At 51.6% G+C, this 19,897-nt stretch overlaps 1 long non-coding RNA gene across 1 annotated transcript; it reads left to right on the top strand.

Moving 5' to 3' along the window:
- The first annotated feature begins 12,970 nt into the window (after positions 1 to 12,970).
- On the top strand, positions 12,971 to 14,708 carry LOC149999140 (uncharacterized). The gene is made up of 3 exons (XR_016513352.1): positions 12,971 to 13,069; positions 14,166 to 14,243; positions 14,570 to 14,708. It is a non-coding gene; the product is annotated as an uncharacterized LOC149999140 (long non-coding RNA).
- The last annotated feature ends 5,189 nt before the right edge of the window (positions 14,709 to 19,897 follow it).

The following is a 19,897-nucleotide window of genomic DNA, read 5'->3' as shown; positions in this document are numbered from 1 at the left end:
GGGCAGCCCAGTCCTGTGAGGCACGCAAGCCCCGGGTCCCTGTTTGTCCCTTTGCCCCCACCCCCACCCCGCTCCGGTGCCGCTGTGATGTGCTGCGACTCCCTGTTGGGCGCTTCCCTGCTGTGTGGGGGTTGTTGAGCCCCGGGAGCGTTTGGTAGTGTATCTGCCTTTCTGTGTATTCTGTAAGTGGGTAAGAACGTGTCTCCCAGTGCGCGTTAAGGAGGACACATCTAATTTACAATTCATTTTCTTATTTCCGGTAATATTGTGATTTAAAAATATATATATATTTGGTCCTCATCCTATTCCTGGCTCACAGCTGCTGAAACTCTTGAAATTTCCCACGTGTTGAACGTGATAAAGGTCTCTCTTTCTGAGAATAAGGGGCTGAAGCCAATGGAGCCAACCCAAGGATCAGAGGGTTTGAACTTGCAGCCCCTACCTGCCACCTACGACCCCCATGGAGGGGTGAGGGTCTGCAGTCAGCCTGTCACCAGCGGTCACCGAATCCATTCATCCTGCGTGGGTAATGAAGCTCCACAAAAGCACGAGGAGTCAGAGCTTCCAGGTGGGTGCAGCCCCGAGTGTCGGGAAAGAGGACCTAGAAGTCTGCGCACCTTTCCACACACCTCGTCTGAAGTACCTTTCACATGACTCACCATCTGTGTCCTGCACAAGACACTGGTGAAGGGAGTAAATGTTTCTCTGAGTTCTGGGAGCCCCTATGGAAAAATAAAATTCAACCTGAAGCGGGGGTTGTGGGACTTCCAATTTATAGCCAGTCAGTCAGAAGCACAGGTAACAACCTAGCCCTGTGATTGGCATCTAAAGTGTTGGTGGCACCCCCTGGCTGTTGTGCCTCAGAGGACTGAGTGCTGGCCTGAGGACTGAAGAGTTGCTGGTTTGATTCTCAGTCAGGGCACGTGCCTGGGTTACGGGCCAGGTCCCCAGTTGGGGGCATGTGAGAGGCAGCCGATCAAAGTATCTCTTGGTGTTTCTCTCCTTCTCTTTATCCCTCTCTTCCCATCTCCCTAAAAATAAATAAATAAATAAATAAATCTTTTAAAAAGGCTTAAGAAACCCAGAGGAAAGTGATATATATAGATATATATCTCAGAAACTAATGTCACAATGGGAATGCCAAAACATTCCTTCACTTGCCTCATTGCTTTCCTCTGCAAGACAGCATTGTCATTCTTGAAGGTTTGCTTTGGCCCTTAGTAGTACTTCTTTTAAAAACTGCCTTATATACATATTTCAAAAATAATTTAGAAGTATATTAATGGCACATAGAATACAGAAAGCAAAGACAAGAAGGAGAGAACAAAGAGAACATAGAAAACGGAAAGAAGAAAGAATGGAGAGATCGTAGAAAAAAACAAAATTAGAACAGAGAGAATGCAGAAAATGGAGACAACGTGGAGAAAATAGGACACAGAGAATGAAGAGAATGAGGGAAGACCAAAGAGAACAGGGAAAATGAGGAGAAAACACAGAAAATGGAGAAAGTGAGAGAGAACATAGAAGATTCAGAGAACAGAGAGAACGCACATGACAGAGTGGAGAAAATGAAGAGAATGTGGACCATTTTATTAAAGTGTAATTTTATTAAGAAATCACCCATTTTCCCAAGGTTTCCAGTTTGATGCAATAGGTTTTTCGTACTTCAGTCTTACTTTTTCCTCTCTATTTTTGTGCGGAATCGTTATAAATAATAAACAAATATTGATACATTATTATTAACTGAAGTCTATATTTTATTCAGTACCCCACATTCAAGTCTCAGTCTTAATGCTAGCCCCTCCGTCCGTTATAGCTCTCACGGGTCTTCCAACCAGAGTCTCATGTTGCCATCTGGGGTTCCTAGTGACCTAATTGGGTGGCATTGTTTGAAGTAAAACCAGGAGGAGAAAGTGGGGCCTGATAAAGAGTCTCATCACTGTGCCAGTGATGGGGACTTTATTCTCTAGGCTGGGGCGGGGAAGCTTTTGGTAGTGCTCATGCATGGGAAGTGACAGGATTAGATCCCTAATTTTGACAGATCAAGCTTGTCACAATGTGGAGGTTAGACTGGATGAAAAAGGGACAGGAAGAAGGAAGACCAGTGAGAAGGCTGGTGCAAGGCGGTGCTGGGCCAAGCCGAGTCCGGGACCGTGAGTCTGCAGAGCAGGAAGGGTCTGAGGACCAGAGAGAGGCTGTGGTTAATACTACCCTGCAGGCGAAGCCAGCACAGGTGCGGGAGTTCGTGCCCAGGGAGAGCTTCGCTGTTTTGACACCAGTGGTGGAGCTCCTTCTGCCAAAAGGAAGCTATTTGCTAAATTCTTGATTTAGCTGGCTCATAGAAGGTAGGAAGGGACAAAGTATGGAAGCGGGAGGGAGAAAGAATGTTGGGCAGGAGCTAAAGGCCTCACCTCACTGAATCGTCACAGCCACCCTGAGAGGGAGATCTACCCCATCTGACAGGACGAGACTGAGTTTCCCTTTCTTTACCTGAAGTCATACAGCTAGTAGGTGGTGGAGCCAGAAGTCAGCTCCATACCTGTATGGGACTCAGGCAATTCCCTATAAGGAAGCTTCCACCCTAAACTCCATTCTCTGCAACTAGGAAGCTGCTGTCAGGTGAGACATTAAAGGAACGGAACATGGCAGAAGCAGACCTGTGCCCTGGACAGGAGAACAGATTTTAAACGGCTTGGCCCAGGGAGGGCGTAGAAGGGGGGATCTCACTGTTACAGGGACATGGGCTGTTTGTGCTCCTGCGAAGGCCAAACCACCTCCTCCCTCCCCACGTGCCCCTGCCCACCTGCCTCCCTGCATCCCACCCCAAACACAGCTGGGGTGAGTGTGTGGCAAGCTGGACAATTAGTTAATGGGCAGATTTTCTTCATGTTGGATGACCAAGGTTTAACCCAAAGCTGCAAAGACCATGGGATTCCTCTATTTGTCCAGGAGATTGTGTGTGCACCCTCTTCTCGTCCATCTCTGCCCACTTAGACTTTGGTATGGACTTTGAACTATGTTAGAATCAGTCTTCAGTTTAAGTACCTATAAAATGGAATTAACAAATGTCCCTGCCTCATCTATATGCTAGGTAAAGTGAGGCGTGTGAGGGACTTAAAATACGAACCATGTGAAAGTGAGCTTATAACACGGACCTGGATTCTCTTTAATGCAAGAGGCAGAGAGCCCCTAAGGTAGGAAAATGCTCTTTGCTGCCTTTTCGTGGGCATTTTTGGCATAATACAGTGGGTGTGAGTTTGAAAAACTTTTTCTGCTGCCACCTCGTGGATATTTTGGGAATAACAGCCGATTGAAGGCCACTCGAAAATTTATCTGCTGAAATCTAGTATACATCTAGGAGGAAATAACAGCTTGGTGAATGTAATCAGAAAATACTATTCTCTGCTGCCATCTCGTGTGCATTTTAGAACTAACACCTGAGTGGAGGTCACCCAAAAAAGCTCTTCTGTGCTAGTGTACATGTTGGGAATAACTCCTGAATGGAAGCAGCGGTTTGGGACCGGTAAGCTCTGTGTATTCCTTCCATATAAATGAATTAGGTACCATGCCCAGTAACGCTTTTTGTTACATGTAGAATGTAAAGACAAAATGTATCCAATAAGTAGATATTCAAATTACTTATAGTAATCTACTGGGTGGATTTTAGATTCTCTCTCCAAAATAGGTGTCATGTTTTCATTATAATCTTGTGACGTATTAGAAGCACCAGGTCAAAGCTTTTCTAATTTGGTCAGCTTCTGGAATTGATGGCCTTTTGACTGTGAAAGGCATTTAAGTCATTTTCTCTGCCCTCCTCTCTGTTTAAGTGAATTACAATAGTATTTTAATGAAGTGGATGTGCCTCACACACCCTAGGCTGGGTTGGAAGCTGCTCTGTCCAGCAGAGTCTTCGTGACCATGGCGGAACAAACTTTTACCCAGGACATTTCATAATGTCTGGGGGAAGGAAGGTGACTGCTCTCTCTAGTGGAGAACAGAGATTAGACCTTCTTCCCTCATGCCTTTTATTGAGAAGGATACACATGAGAGACACAAGGTCAAGATTCGTGAATAATCAATAGTTTAGAGGCATTAGGATTACAGTTGACAGTAACAGATTACATGTACTAGTACAGAGGGCACAGTGACCAGTCTGCATCAGGGTCTATCAAACATCTTGATGCCACACTGGCATTGGGTGCAAGGTTTCATACATTTCTTGCTAGAGATTGTTTATGTTATATTAAAAGATAAGCAGAGCAAGTTCTAAAGAATAATAAGCATTCTTTAAATCCAATTCCCACGGAAACCCTCTGAGTGGCTTTTGGTTATGTTCCACGCGCAGCCTTGTGTTGAGACTTAAAGACAAGCATGGCCGGGATGCCGGCAGCAGTCTTGCTAAGGCTGGGGCTACAATTCCCTATTTTAATGTAACTTGTATTACCTGAGAATATTTTATTTTCAAGCCACAGCGTGGCTATGGATAGCAAGAGAGAGAACTCACCTGTACAGTATCATTCACAGCTCATTTTTTAGAGTCTGCTCATTACTTATACTAAACATGATTTGACAAGGCAATTTGTATCCCACAGTAGGGGAAGTTTACCTTCTGCTTTGCGGTAAGTTTTTTAATAACAGTTTGATTTCATCATGTTTTTAAAGATAATTGAACTGTCCATATACTCACCAATATCAACTTCATCTAAAAGAGGAAAATAACTAAGTAAGTGATGAATGTACATTCCATACTCAAGGTTGATTATTCCTAAATAATAGGGAAATAAAGAATAGCCCTGGCTAGGTTGCTCAATTTGTTGGACTGTCTTCCCAATACACCAAGGTTGTGGGTTCAATCCCCAGTCAGGGTAAATGTAGGGGGCAACCAATGAATAAGCAAAGAAGTGGACCAACAAATTGATGCTTTTTTTCCCTCCCTCTCCCTAAAAATCAGTCAATAAATTTTTTATGTTTTTAAAGGAGAAAGAAGAAGGGAAACATGGATATGAAAGAGAAACATCGACTGGTTGCCTCATGCACACCCCCAGCTGGGGACCTGGGCCGCAACCCAGGCCTGTGCCCTTCTCACAGGATGGAAGGAGGCCATTCCTCAAATCCCCACAGCCTGTGGTTTTAGGAATGGGGGAGGTGGATGGTGTAGATTTTAAAGTACTTTGCATATCTATGGCAGGCTGTTGGCTAGGGCTAGCTCTGTGTGCTCTTTCCATACCATCCCCAGGTCCAAGACCCCTCCCATCTTCTTGAGGCCTTGTAAGCACCAAAGCCATTTGTGTAACAAAGACACCAGCCACCAGCCACCAGCCACCAGCCACAGGCAAGAGAAGGCATCCTGAAAGCTGCTTCCTTTTCCCCATCCCCCAGCCTGCAGGCTCTGGGGACCCCTGGACACCCTTGTTCTGTAACAGGAGGACACTGGAATCAGTCTCTGCTGAGCCCTCTCCATGCTTCCAGGAACATGAGGGGTTGTAGCGAAGGGTCAGCAGGGACAGAAAGGGTGTGGACAGTCATGCGTTTGCTTGTGGTGTGGAGGAAAGATGAGGAGCCCACGCATCCAGGTGTGTGGCTTCAGAAGTACATACAAGCATGTTTGTGCACATGGATTTGAAGGTTCAGGGGCAGGGTTCAGCTGATGTGACCTCTGTGTTTGGGTGAGAAAGAGGCTACATGTGGTGACCAGTCCTTTGTCGGGGCAGCTGGTGGGTGTTGCTTCTCATATTCATTGTGACTATAGATATGGGACCAGGAAAAGGGTCTGTAGAGTAGGGCTGTGGAGTTTGTGGAGCTGATGGATCCAAGACAGAGGTGTGCACAGGGGCGCAGTGCCCCAAAGATGTTATCTGGCAGGTGTCAATGTAGCCCTGGGGGTGCCCTGCGCACATGTTGGTAGAGCGCATGTACCCTCTCTACCACAGGTGAGTGGCACAGGTTGAGGTAAAGGACATCCACACAGGACTCCTGCAGCATGGGTGACACCTTAGGGCTGAAACAGGCTACTCAAAGGTGAGTGATCACGGAACATGCATGTGGGGGACTCCTGCTTCCTCCCTCCACAGAATTCTCATCATCTGTAATGCTCTGTCCACACCTAAGACCCAGGAGAGTCAGAGGCCCTGGCCTGTCCTTTTGCACTGCAGATGACAGGCGGAGAGAGGACGGAGGAAGGGCCTGGACGAGGCACAGCGGGGCCATGGGATGGACGGTGCTGCTGGAGGTGTGTATCTGTGGCAGCTGGTGGGTCATGGAGGCGACTGATAAGGTCAGTGGCTATAAGCACACACGCTGAGCATGAGGAGCCACATAGATGTCATCTCAGTCCTTGCAGCAACCCTGTGACCCCCCTGCCCCACATCAGGGCTGGGGCATCCCCTGCCAAGGTCACTTGGGGCTCTGGTGTGGCTGGGGTTAAGACCCAGGTGTCCTCTCCAGGACCCAGGCCAGGGTCTGGCTGTGAGGCACCCTCCCCACTCTCCCGCCAGGACTTCCCTGCCCTTGTGCACAGGATCCTGGACTGAGCAGGCAAGTCCATTCCCGAGTGCCCCATCTGTCCTGAGCATGTCATAGAAAGAGGAGAGCTGTGGCCGCACCTCCACACACAGGCACATGGACGGGCCACGTCAGAACTTCCTCACGCCACAGACGCTGTCTCGGGGCCTGTGGGTGGGAGGGCCCAGCCTGGGCTGTTTTGAGCAGGCCACGCTGCGTCTGGCTGAGTCAGCCCCGCCAGCCAACACCGCTGTGTCCTCTGGGTCTAGTGGTCCCACAGATGGAGGGGTCCTTACATTAGCTGCTGCTCTGGCCCCAAAGCCTAGCGGGTGGGTTTGCACACCGTCTGCAGCGCAGGCAGGGAGCAGACAGGTCAGGCCTGGTGGAGGTGCTGCTCCGGAACACGCTACACTGGCGACACAGGAGGATAGGGGCCCCGGGAGCCCATGGGTGGGGCTAGGTGCACAGTAGGAGGCTCCGGTAGATTTCAGTGCCTTCAGCCCCCACCCGCCATGTGTGGGGGGCAGCAGTGACAGTGTGCATGTGGCCTGCCCTGGAGGTCGGGTGACAAGGAGGTGTCGGCCACAAGCCTGGCCTGTTAGTCATCAAGGTGATTAAGCCTGCTGCCGTGGAAGCCGGGAGTTTCCATGTTCAGAGCCAGGTGTCCTCAGACAGAAAAGGGTTTTCTCAATCCCAATGCTGGTTTTAAGTGACAAATGCAAAGAAGCCTGCAGGAGCTCAGCCCCAAAGGGAAAGGAGAGGGGGCCGAGGAGTCAGTAGAAATAGGTCTGGAAGGATGTCACAGAGGTCTGGAGCCTGCGATCTCTTTAAGACTTGCTCTTTGTGATGGGAGTTTGGGAAATGTGGCTGTCGAAGAATGATAGGCCCTGGCTGGTGTGGCCCAGTGGACTGAGCAGCAGCCTGTGAACCAAAAGGTCTCCAGTTCAATCCCCAATCTGGGCACAGGCTTGGGTTGCAGGCCAGGTCTGTAGTTGGGGGTGCCAGAGATGCAATCACACATTGATGTTTCTCTCCCTCTCTTTCTCCCTCTCTTCCCCTGTCTAAAAATAAGTGAAATGTTTTTAAAAATTATAGAAATTCCATTAAGTTGAGAGCGATCCTAGACAGAAGAGGTCTTGCGTGAGGTTCAGGGTGTAGCTGGGAGCCTGTGCTCCTTGAGCTTGTAGTAGTGATGGTGAGGCAGGGTGGGTCAGGCAGGGTGGCTTGTGGGATGGGAGCCTGTCACCAGCCTCCCAGGACTGCAAGACCCCCAGACACTGGATGTAGCTGGGTAGGGACAGAGCTGGGCCGGCCCAGGTTGAGAGCAGAATGCAGGGACTCCATGGCAGAGCCCTGGGCAGCAGCAGCAGCAGGCAGAGGACACCCCCACCAGGAAGCAGGTCGTGGGTCAGCCAAAGCCAGAGAACCAGTGTGTCATAACCAGTCTTGGGGTGCAGGGTTGGCCTTCACAGTAACAGAGAGAGGACTGCTGGCAGGTATAGGGGCCCAGTATGGGGAAGCAGTGGGGATGCAAAGGTGGAAGTTCTGTAGAGAGGGAGGGTGGACCCCCAGGGCTGGCCCCCAGCAAGCCTCGGGGGGACCACAGCCCCTCTGGAGAAAGAGGGTGCGGGGTTCCCTTAGTACTTCCACTCACGTGTTCCTCACAAGGAGCACACGTAAGATGGCAGAAAAAAAGTTTTCCCCTGTTTTGTTGATAGAGATGTTATTCCCAAAATTCCCACAGGGAGGCAGCAAAGGCATGTTCCTACTTTGCCTTAAAATGAGAATCCAAAGAGGGAGAGAGAGAATCCACACTTGGGAAAGGTTCACTTTAATATGCAGTATTTTCTATTTGAAGCCCCTCACATGCCTAATCGTGTCCATTGCTCCCATTTGCTAGATGAGGCAGGAAAATTTGTTAACTGCATTTTACACATATTTAAAGGGAAGGCTGATTCTAACATAGTTCAAAATCCTGACCAAGTCCTAAATGGGCCGAGATGACCCAGAAGAGTGTGCACTAGCCTCCTGGACAGAAGAGCAATTCCATAGTCTTTGCAGGTTTGGGTTGAACCTTGGTCATCTTACTTGAAGAAAATCTTCAGAGGACCTAATGGTCCGGCTTGCCACGCACTCACCCAGCTGTGTTTGGGGCGGGATGTGGGCAGGCAGCTGGGAAGGGGGCAGGTGGGGAGGGAGGAGGTGGGTTGGCCTTCATAGGAGCACAACCAGCACCAGACCCCTGTAACCGTGAGTCCCCCACTTCTGCTCCCTGCCTGTCCTCCAGCTGCTTAAAGTCTGTTCTGTCCAGAGCACCCACCTGCTTCTGCCCATGTTCCCTTCCTCTGAGGCTTCGCCTGGCAAGAGCTTCCTGGCTGCTCAGAATGGAGTCTAGGGTGGCAAGTTCCTTACGGGGAGGTGCCTGAGTCCCAGCCAGGTGCAGAGCTGACTCGGGGCTCCACCGCCCACTAGCTGTGTGACTTCAGGCAAATCCATGGGAACTCAGTCTCCTCCTCTGTCAGGCTGCGAGGACTCAGTGAAGTGGGGCCTTCAGCTCCTACCCAGCGTGTGACTGGCCTCACTCTCCCTCCATCGTCTCTTCTTTGTCCTTTCTCTGTCTCCTATGGGATGAGTAAATCACGATTTTAGCGAACCGTCTGCATTTTGCAGAATGAGCTTTCGCATTGGTGTCCAGGGATCCAAGCTCTCCCTGGGCATGAACTCCCGCACCTGTGCCGGTTTCGCCCTCAGGTTAGTATTAGCCGCAGTCTCTCCCTTTTCCTCAGACCTCTGATCCTCTGCAGACTCATGGTCCCTGTCTCAGCTCAGGGCAGCGCCACCCCTCACTAGTGTGCTTATTGGTCTCTCTGCTTCCTGTCCCTCTGTCATCCAGTCCAACCTCCGCACCGACCAGCTTGACCTTTCTAAGTCAGGGAGGTAATCCTGTCACTTCCCGTGCATGAGAACTGCCAACAGCTTCCCCGCCCCAGCCTAGAGAAGAGTCTCCATCAGCAGCACAGTGATGAGATTCTGATAGACCCCACTTTCTTCTTCTGGTTTCATTCCATACCACAACACCCCCACACCCTGGAACCCTGGATGTCAGCATGAGCCTCCCCGGTAGGATGCTTGGTGAGGGCTTTAACCGATGGAGGCACGAGCACTGAGACTGAGCCTTGGCCTGTGTTTAAACCAAGTACTTTCTTGATTCAGGGAAATGGGAAAAAGTATTCCTTGTAAAGGATTTTCAGGAACTGCAATGGATAGCCCCCTGGAGTCTGTACTACCCAGACTCACTGTCCATCTGCAGGTGCCTGGGAAACACATTCTGGTTGCTCAGGCCTGCTACCCACATTGGCCAGGAAACAAAACCCCCCTGTGGGGTTAAGTCTGAGTGGAATTAAAAAAAACATCTGGATCGTGGCTTAGCCGTAACCGCAGCCAGTGATGTCAATTGCAGGGTGGTCCCAGGAGGATGGTACACAGCAGGTGGGGGAGCCCCAAGAGAAAAGGCACGGGGGCCAATGCCTTTCTGACTGGGTCTGGAACATGGACTGAGGAAGCAGCCGTGAGTCTTCATATTCAGGGCTCCCCATCTGCCCAGGTTCTAGACCTCGGGAGACCTGTAGCCTTGACCAGGTGCAGAACATTTGGAGCAGGGCAGACTCCTGCAGATGCTCGTATGTGGGGGCTGTGGAGAGGGGAAACAATGCCGCCAGCCCAGCACTGACCCCTTTTCCAGGCACCCGTCCCAGTTGCACACCGTGTCGGTGCTCCTCTAGCTGCTTCCATGGCTGTTGTTCCCAGAGTGGGTGGGTGGGTGGGTCTGTGGACATTCCAGGACCTTGGGGTCCTTTTAAACAAGCAGACTGTGCTGAGACTATCAGTTTCTGCCTCTGCCTCAACCTCCACTGGTTTGTATAGTCGGAAGCAATGAGGCTTGATTTTCCCAGGTGCTGGGACTGGGTGCTGAGAGGCCTGGTGTGGTGCTGGGACTGGGTGCTGAGAGGCCTGGTGTGGTGCTGGGAGCACTGCCCAGGTGTCTCTGCTGAGTTTTCAAAAACGTGTGGGTGTGCTTTCTCCTGGCGTGCTGCTGTTGCCAGTGCCACCACACCTGTCTTATGTGGCCTTGCTCTGCTCCTCCTACTTGGTGAGTGTTTCTTCTATGTTAGTTTGTTGGACGTCCGTGCAGCTCGAGGTTGTGGAGCTTCTGGTTGTGTCCACTTTTGAGGTCGTTGTGTTCTTTCTCGGTTGTGGAGGGAGATGCAGCGCGTCCGTCTAGGCCTCCATCTTGGCTGGAAGTCCCTATGGTGTTTTTTCATGGGTCTGTGGAGCGGTTCAGGAATTTGCTTGTCATTGGTTTGTAGGGGCCATGCTCACGTTCTCATCAGTGTCTGAAGTACGGAGTTGATCTGCTTGTTTTAGGTCCCTGTGTTTTAGAAATGATTGCCTTTTCCTCTTTAGACCAGCATGTGATCAGAGGAACAGAAAGGTGTCTGTAGGCCAGATCCCAGGGAAGGGTGAAGGTATGGAAGTCATGTAGGAAGCAGGGAGGGATCCTCAGGGAGGCTTGGCCAAGTCTTCCAGTGTCACGGCAGGTCAGCTACCGAGAAAGGTGTGTGTCCCTGAGTGGGGTCTTTCATGTGTGCCATGTGTCTCATGGGTAGGAGGGCAGATAGGGATGGGGAGGTAGTCCTGTCTCTTGTTAGTATTCCCTGATGGAGTGGGTTGTTGAGTTGGCCACTTTGGGAATGTGGTGGAGCAGGGTGGAGGAGAAGTCATCGTTGTCTACTGAGGGGTTGGGTGCTTGGGGTGTTGGGGTCCAGTAGATTCTCCTGTGAAGATAGGGGAGGCAGCCTCCCGTGCCTACTTTTGGGAGATGGGTGTGGAAGTTAGCATGGGTGTTCATTGGAATGTAACCCCTAGGTATCCAGGTGGATCTATTCTTTGGCACAGAAGAAAGAGATGTGTCTTTTCAAAATCTTTGGCTATTGTTCTGGCCTCCAGTAGAGTTGATGTCATTGGAGTAGGGTGCCATCATCCTGTGCGTGGGCCACATGGGTAGCGGACACTCGGCGGGGCGATAGTGGGTTCTTCCTGTGGCGTGAGGCCCTTCGTGTAGCCCTCGATTCCAGTTTTTCTGCTCCGGTTAGTACCCGCCTTCGGGCGCCGCGGGGGTGCCGGCTGCGCCGGCGTGGAGCATGGGGATGAGAACTCTCCGGCGGCCTGGTCGCAGGTCACCGCCTCCCAAAGTGCCAGGCCGGTCCTGCGGCCTTAGTCTGGTGTTCCGCTATTCGGGAAATGTGCTCTGGGGGCCGAGGTCGCCCCACGCCCCCACCCCCAACCCCCCGCCTCCTTCCGCGTGCAGGACCCCAGCCCTCCCGGGAGAAGCCTCTGCCCCTCTTCACGTGTCCGCCCTCCTGGACTCCGTGGTCGGGATACTGGCTTAGCTTTCGAGCGGCTGCGATTCTTTTCTCTCTTTTTTTTTTGAGCTTCGGCCGTTTGTCTCTTGCCCGTGAGGCGTCTGACTCAGTGTTTTCTGCTGAAGCTTCCTGCTCCGCCTGGACGCCCCGTTCTTTCTCCTTCCCCAGTTCTTCCTCTTGGACCTGCAGGGTCTCATCCCTCTTTCTGCCTCTACCGTGTCTCATTTGGGCTCCTTTTCTGCGTTGGTTTTTTTTCCAAAAAGGGCTTTTTCGATTTTCCCCTCCAGCCCCGGTGCCTCGGTCTCCACCTGTGTCAAATCGTGTTTGCGTCCCTCACCTCGGCCAAAGAAGGGGGTGGACGGAACGGTTTTAAGTCGTGGAAATGCTTTCTCAATTGTAACTTCCATTTTAGTAAGGATCTCACTTTCTTTTGACAGGAGCGGTAACGTTCAGAAAACACGGTGAGTCACGCACACGTCCGTAAGCTATCGCCTGACAGAGGGTCTGGTACTCAGCTTACAGACCTGCGTGAGAAAACCGGAGTGGGAAGAAATGATCGGTTCGCTGCTACACACTGGACTCTGGGTGCCAGGATGTGTTTTATGCAGGAGTTACTTTCAGTGGACGGGAGTCATGGGTATATATTTTCCTTTGCGGTCTCAAAGCTATGACTCCAGGACCACTGTATTTTCTCCAGGCGGTAAAATAGGAATTGTGTAATCTTGTCTCCAAAGTATTTTTAAGTGCTTGACTTTTTTTGGGTGCTGGGGGTGGGGGGGCGGAAATCAAGACACTTTTTTTTATAGTCCATGCTCTCTTGTGTTTTGATGTAATTATGGTCACCAGGTTGATCGCGTGCAGCACGAGAGAACGAGAGAGGGACTCGAGGGTAAAGCCTGTGAGGGTTCCTGCTGACTCTCTTGGCCCAGTGGTGCAAGCACCCGGAAGGGAGTCTCGGTTTCTCACCGCTTGTGTTTTGCAGGTCGCTTGTACCAGGTTGAGTACGCCATGGAGGCCATCGGATGTGCGGGCACCTGCCCGGGAACGTTAGCGAACGACGGTGTCTGGTTTGCAGCAGAGCGACGCAACACCCACAAGCTGCTTGATGAAGTTGTTGTCCCTGAAAACATTTATAAGCTCAGTGAGTAAGTGAGCTCACAGGGGAGACGTTTCAATATCTCACGTGCTCACATACGTAGGACCTCACGTATTTCGGGAGGGCTGGCCCGTGTGCCGCAGTAAACTTGAAGCGAATGCTTGTTATTGTGCCTTTACTGGTGGACATTTTTGATTTTTACTTGAAACTTCCTTGAGGCTTAGGACGATGCATTATTCTTTTGACGTGCAGGGCCAAGCCCTAGGCGGAGAAACTATTCTATACCGTTCGGAGTACAGGCGTGGTAGGTGTGCAGGCCTGGGTTAAGTCTGTGTGGCCTCGCGCCCGTTGCTTTCCTTCTCTGGGCTTCGGTGCCGCCTCGAGTGCTGGTGGCCGTTTAATGAACTAGAGTGAAACGAGTGAAATACACTGGCGCAGGGTCTGACACCTGGCAGGCTCCCCGAGTGTTCAGAACGGCTACTCGGGAATTGTGTGGAAGTGTCCCGAATCTTACCCCTGGAGGTCTGGGAACAGTTTAGATGAGCCCCGTCAGTTTCGCGTCATTGGGCGTGCGGGACTCCTAGCCTGCGGGGCACTGGGTTTGCCTGTCAGAGACTTACCCCCTGAATGGGGGGACGAGGTGGGTGCCGGTTATAGGGCCTTTGGATGCGTGTCCAAGGAAGCGTCATCCCTCCAGAGTCACCGCCGGGCCACGGGCCGCTCGGCTGAGCCCCCTCCCTCCGCCCCGGCCAGCCAGGCCTTTGGAGGTGAGAATACCGATGACCCAGGAGTGGGGGTAGTTTTTCTTCCTCTCTGGCAAAACCTGTCTTGCTTCTGGACCCTCTCGGGACTTGCTTTAGCTTCCTAGTGCTCCTTCTCTCGCCCTGTTCAGCGTCGTGGCGCTGAATACGCCTATCGAAGAGCTGGAGGGGGCGCTGTGTATCTTTCATGTTAAACGTCAGGTTTGTCCTGCAAAGATAAACCTTCTGTAGTTTCTGTCTGTTCAGAAGAAAACCAGAGCATTGACGCGAGCATGGTAAACTTATCGTGGAACTTGGGCTTTGCAAATACTTCTTAAAGGCCCTCTCAGACACCTGCTCTGCTTACAGACACATGAATACATTTTTTTTTTTTTCTTCCTCCAGGGGCATGGCTTGCACCGTGGCCTGCGTAACTTCTGACGCTAACGTTCTGGCCAATGAACTGAGGCTCATTGCCCAAAGGTATGGTCAGAGAGAGTGTGACTGACGATTTATAAGTTAGTTTGTTTGATATCTCTACGGAGAACTCGTTTTTGCCAAGATGAGAGTCATCGCAGGTTTGTTAATTGAAAATTGCTTCTTTTTTCTAACCCGAACTTACAAAATGTTATGGTAATAAGATTGTTAGGATGTTGACATTCCCCTGCTCCCCTCTCAAATGCCAGGTGACTGTCAATGTCCCCATGACGCAGGTTTATGTCCAGAATATGTTTTGCTTAGATTTTTGTGTCTTAGGAAAAAATGATGACTATGCCAGTGTTTTCATCCTAGGTATTTGTTTATTACAGTATCGGGAGCCAATTCCTCGTGAGCAGTTGGTGACAGCGCTCTGTGATATCAAGCAAGCGTATGCGCAGTTTGGAGGTAGGAAATCTGGGGCATATTTATTCCAGAAAGGGAACATATTTTCTAGGTAATAATTTTTTTATGAGATGATAAAAAGAAATTGAAAAGTAAGTAAAAAACTTTTTGTACCTTTGCACTTCATGGTTTCCGCGATATGTATTGATCATATGTTTTATTAATAGACCATCGAGAGGCAGAAATAGCCTTTTTAAATCTGGAAACTGGTTGCTTTTTTACCTAATAATTAAACTCAGCACGGAGTAGCGGTCCTCTGGTCCTTAACTCCGTCTCCTGGCTGTGCCCATCTCCCGGAAGCAAGTGGACGTTTTGGTGGTGGTGGGCCTTAGTCTGTGGTGGCCAGAACAGAGCCACTTAGGAATGCTCAGCTTCACAGAAAGGTGCTGCGGCTATGTTCAGGGAGCTCGAGTGACTGTAGCGATACTGCCTTTGGGCGGCTGATGTGCTTGACGGTCCTCTTTCTTGGTTAAAGGGAAAAACGTGCCTTTGGCGTCTCGCTGCTGTCCATTGGCTGGGATAAGCGTTATGGCTTTCAGCTCTTATCAGAGAGACCCAAGCAGAAATTACGGGGGATGGAAGGCCGCACGCATTGGAAATAACGGCGCCGTGAGTATTTCTGTGTTGCTGTAAGACCTAGCGATAGGTACCTAACGTGATTTTGCAACGGCAATGAATGTAAACGGTATTTTAAGGTAGCTGCAACAACTTTAGCATCTGTGATTGCTATAACGCAGCCGTGCGTGTGTGTGTTTGCCCCCAGTGGAAATTGCCACGCCGACCAGAGAGAATGGAAAGACAGTCATCGGAGTCCTCGGACAGAAGGAAGTGGAACAGCTGATCAGAAGACACGAGGAAGAAGAAGCTAAGGCGGAGCGTGAGAATAAAGAAGAAGAACGAAAAGAAAAGGATACGTGGAAGACAGAATTGGGGGTCTTATAAATCTTTTGAGCCCCATTTCAGCCGCCCTCTTCCACAGTGAGCACGTGTTGGCTTTTGAACCCGGACGGTGGGAAAGAGGGATGGTAGCCTCTGATCGGGCCCTCGTCTTTCTGTAAGTTGAGCGGTGACTGCTCTTCATGGACCTTTCTAACCCCCTCCCCCCCTTTTCTGGGAATAAAACTCGGTAAGAATGGAAACAGTGAAGGAGAATTGTCTGTAGCAGTCACTGTTGCTCACCGGGGTTAGTGGGTCTGTGATCCTTCATGCTTCAGTGTCCTGGGGCAGCCCTGGAGGTGCCGGGACACAAGAGGCTAAAGTTGGTGGGTGCGAGTGTCATAAGCAGGGAAAGATGGGACTTGTGCCCTGAAGGCCTCCCTTGCTGTGTCCCTACCGTCTTGGAGAACCCGTGGCCCTCGGCCTCTGTGGGAATCACATTCTTGTACCTGTTGCCAGCCATCGACACCGATGGCTCTTCCTAGGACCGGAAGTGTGTGCGTGCACATGTATACACATACGCGTTCACACAAACCGCTCCGAAAACATGTGAAAGGCCCGTTTACAGTGCAAGCCCTGCACCCGCTACAGTAATCGGTCATCAGTGCTTCTGAGCACCTCTGGATCCCTCAGATCCCATTTCTCTCTCCCCCTCTACTCCCGAGAGAGAACTCGAGTTTACCTTTCCCCTTACCTATGGTTCTTACAATGCGTTTGTCTGTTCCTCTGCCCCAGGTGGCACATCCCTCGGGGTAGCCGGGTGTGCCCTCTCTCCGTCTCCAGTGGTTGGTTTAAGAACGACCGTGGGCTGAGCCAACCCAGACCAGACGGGCTGGGGGATGACAGCTTGGGACGCCGCGGCAGGCCCACGGCGGGCGCGTGGCAGGTCCTGTGCAGGAGAGATTATGGCCACAGAGGAAAAGGGGCCACAGACGAGAGCAGTCGGTCTTGGCTGAGGCGGGGGGTGGGGGGGTGGGAGGCCCTTGTCTCAGCCCAGGAAGGCTCCAGGGCCACCGCCGCAGTGCCGGCCTCCCACACTTGTCCCCTCCAGCTCTCCTCAGAGCACACTGAACCCTTCCGTCGGTTCCCCATGCGAGACTTTCAAAGATCTGCTGCGAAGTTAGTGAAGCTTAAGCTTCAGGACCCCTCGCTTCCGAGGCCTGGGAAGGGACCCTCATAATGTGTTCCATGCTCGTGCTTTTTGTAAAGTCTGCAAAAGTAAGGTCTTCTACCTGCAGTTAATAAGCGCTACCGTCTGTTTCTGCAGCGGAACATACTTGTTCGCAGATACTTCCATGCGTAGTGAGGTTATTGTTACTCACCTCAGGGTCGAAATGGCTCTCGGGACGTGTTCCTCACCCACCCGCTGAGCCTGCATACCCAGTATATTGACAGGAAGGCATAGGAACAGAAGTTGTCACCATCGTTGGAAGTTCCCGGGACAGTGGGAGAGGAACAGGGCCTGACATGGGCCAAGTCAGAAGCTCGTCTGTGGCAAACTTCATCCTTAAGGTGTGTGCAGTTACCATCTGGGGATTCAGGTCTCGTGATGCCGGAAACGCCGGGGGATGCCTTACGGGTATGTCAGCTCGTCGAACCACTGCGGTGATTTGGTGAGGTTTCTCATTCTGATTTTCAATTTGATACCCAATTTTGTATTTGCACTGTAGTATTCTTTGGCTTTAAGAGGACACCCCCACCCCCACCCCGCTACACACACACACAACACACACACATACACACACACACACACACACAGATAGTATCTTCTATATAAACCCGAATCAGCCCCTGCTTTCCCTCGTCCTGAGAATAAAGTCCACTTTCTTCATTCTGACCTGCAACTCACCACTGCCTTGTTGCTGATGCTCTGTCCTGGACTCCCGCCCCCCTCTGGACCGCCCTCTGTCTGTCCCTCACCCTCTCTGGAATGCTCTCCTCTCTGCACTCTGTGTCCCGCCCCCGAAGAACTACCCCGTCCTCTTCCCTGTCCCCGTGGGACTTCGGGGCCCTCTATCCTGCTCCCGAAGGTCTTACACACCCTCCGCCCCGCTTCCGACAGGCTGCCGGCACCTCGGCCCCGCCCCTGGAGGACTTTGGAGCTGCTTCCGGGAAGTCTTACCTTCCGCCACACTTCCGGGACACTTCCGCCCTCCCCGTCCCATCCCAGAGGACTTCCGGGCGACTTCCGCTTGCGGTGGACCTGCCATCTTGTTCCCGCCCTAGGAGGTCTTATGCAGCCGAGGCCCAACCCCCAAAGGTCTACGCAACCTGCGCCGCCATCTTGGTCCCACCCCGAAGGTCTTCCGGGTGTTCGGCCTCGCCCCGCTTCCGGGTGTCTTCCGCCACCCTGTCCCCGCCCCCGAAGAAGTAGAACTACCGCGTCCCCTTCCCTGCCCCGCACTGGGACTTCGGGGTCCTCTATCCTGCTCCCGAAGGCCTTACACATCCTCCGATAGGGTTCCGGCACCTCGCCCCCGCCCCTGGAGGACTTAGAAGCCGCTTCCGGGAAGTCTGACCTTCCGCCGCACTTCCGGGACACTTCAGCCCTCCCTGTCCGACCCCAAAGGAGTTCCGGGCGACTTCCGCTTGCGGTGGACCCGCCATCTTGTTCCCGCCCTAGAAGGTCTCACGCAGCTGAAGCCCGACGCCCGAAGGTCTATGCAGCCTGCTCCGCCATCTTGGTCCCACCCCGAAGGTCTTCCGGGTGTTTGGCCTCGCCCCGCTTCCGGGAGTCTTCCGCCACCCTGTCCCCGCCCCCAGAGAACTGCCGCGTCCCCTTCCCTGCCCCGCCCCCGCCCCGGGACTTCGGGGTCCTCTATCCTGCTCCCGAAGGCCTTACACATCCTCCGATAGCATTCCAGCACCTCGCCCCAGCCCCTGGAGGACTTAGGAGCCGCTTCCGGGAAGTCTGACCTTCCGCCGCACTTCTGGGACACATCCGCCCTCCCGGTCCCACCCCAGAGGACTTCCGGGCGACTTCCGCTTGCGGCGGACCCGCCATCTTGTTCCCGCCCTAGAAGGTCTCACGCAGCCGAGGCCCAACCTCCGAAGGTCCACGCAGCCTGCCCGCCATCTTGGTCCCACCCCGAAGGTCTTCCGCGTGTTCGGCCTGGTCTCTCTTCCGGGAGTCTTCCGCCACCCTGTCCGCGCCCCCGAAGAACTGCCGCGTCCCCTTCCCTGCCCCCCCGCCCCACGGGACTTCGGGGTCCTGTGTCCTGCTCCCGAAGGTCTTACAGGTCCTCCGCAATTCTATGGAGAGGTTTACGGTATCAAATTACAATAGTAAACTCAACATTTACTTAATCTGATGGTGCTCAGACTTTTTTAGAAAGTGCAAATCATCACCTCTCGATTCAGACGCCAGGCTCTGGGATTGCCAAGAAGCCACTTAAGTCCACTGAACTCAACGCGCTTCACCTGCTCCTGTGCGCTCCAGAGGAACTCTTCCATCAACCTGTCAGTGTGCTTGCCGGCTGTGGCTCCCCGTCTGTCTCAGTGCTGCCCTCCTGTGGGGAACTCTGGGAATTACAGCTAAGGGAAGCTCACCGAGTCCATTGTACGGATAGGGCTAGATGGCTAGGGTCAGGGTTGATAGGTTTAGCGTTAAAGAGCCTAGGGTTAACAGGCTTCTATCTTTAATAGACTTAGCCTTCCTGGATGGAGCTTCAGAAGAGCTAACAGATTTCCAGAAACGCTTCGTATGTACCCCATCATCAGGCCCAGTGCTCTTTCGGGGTGGCTGTAGGAACCCCGAAAGCGAGGAGTAAGGCCAGCAGGAGACTGTGCAGAGCGCACGTCTGTCCCAGCACACTAAGTGTGAGTAGTCGTAGCGGGGGTAAAAAAAAAAAAAAAAAAGAATGGCAAACTACCTAGATACTACCTGACTTAGTGAGATAATATAGCTTATTTAATTTTTTCTGCACAACAGTGAGGCAGCAAAGCAGAAGTTATTCTTTCTTATTAATTTTCTAGAATTAAAAAATTGAAACATACATAAAATATTCAAATATAATGACTTGAAGAGTTCTTGCCATACACTTTTAACAATTATTGACATTGTGCCAATAGATATCCATATTTATGTAGATTAGGATATTGTGGCATGTACAGGTTCACAGCTAAACGAGTGGTGGGGCCAAGTATTCAAAATAAGGTTTTCAGCTTTGCAGTCCTTTGTCCTTCCTTAATCACCAAATTTTTTAGGTAAATCATTCTTCTAACTCCCCAAATTTGAGACAGTACTAGAGAAATGATATTCAAAGTTAAAATTGAATTTGTACAGCCAAAACTTAAGTCTCTCACAGTGTTAATGTCAT

This window comes from Furipterus horrens, unplaced genomic scaffold (assembly GCF_987537825.1).
Source record: "Furipterus horrens unplaced genomic scaffold, mFurHor1.1.pri manual_scaffold_10, whole genome shotgun sequence".
Classification (NCBI taxonomy): Eukaryota; Metazoa; Chordata; class Mammalia; order Chiroptera; family Furipteridae; genus Furipterus; species Furipterus horrens.
Note: the sequence above shows the minus strand (reverse complement) of the source record. Positions and strands in the feature narration are given on the sequence as shown.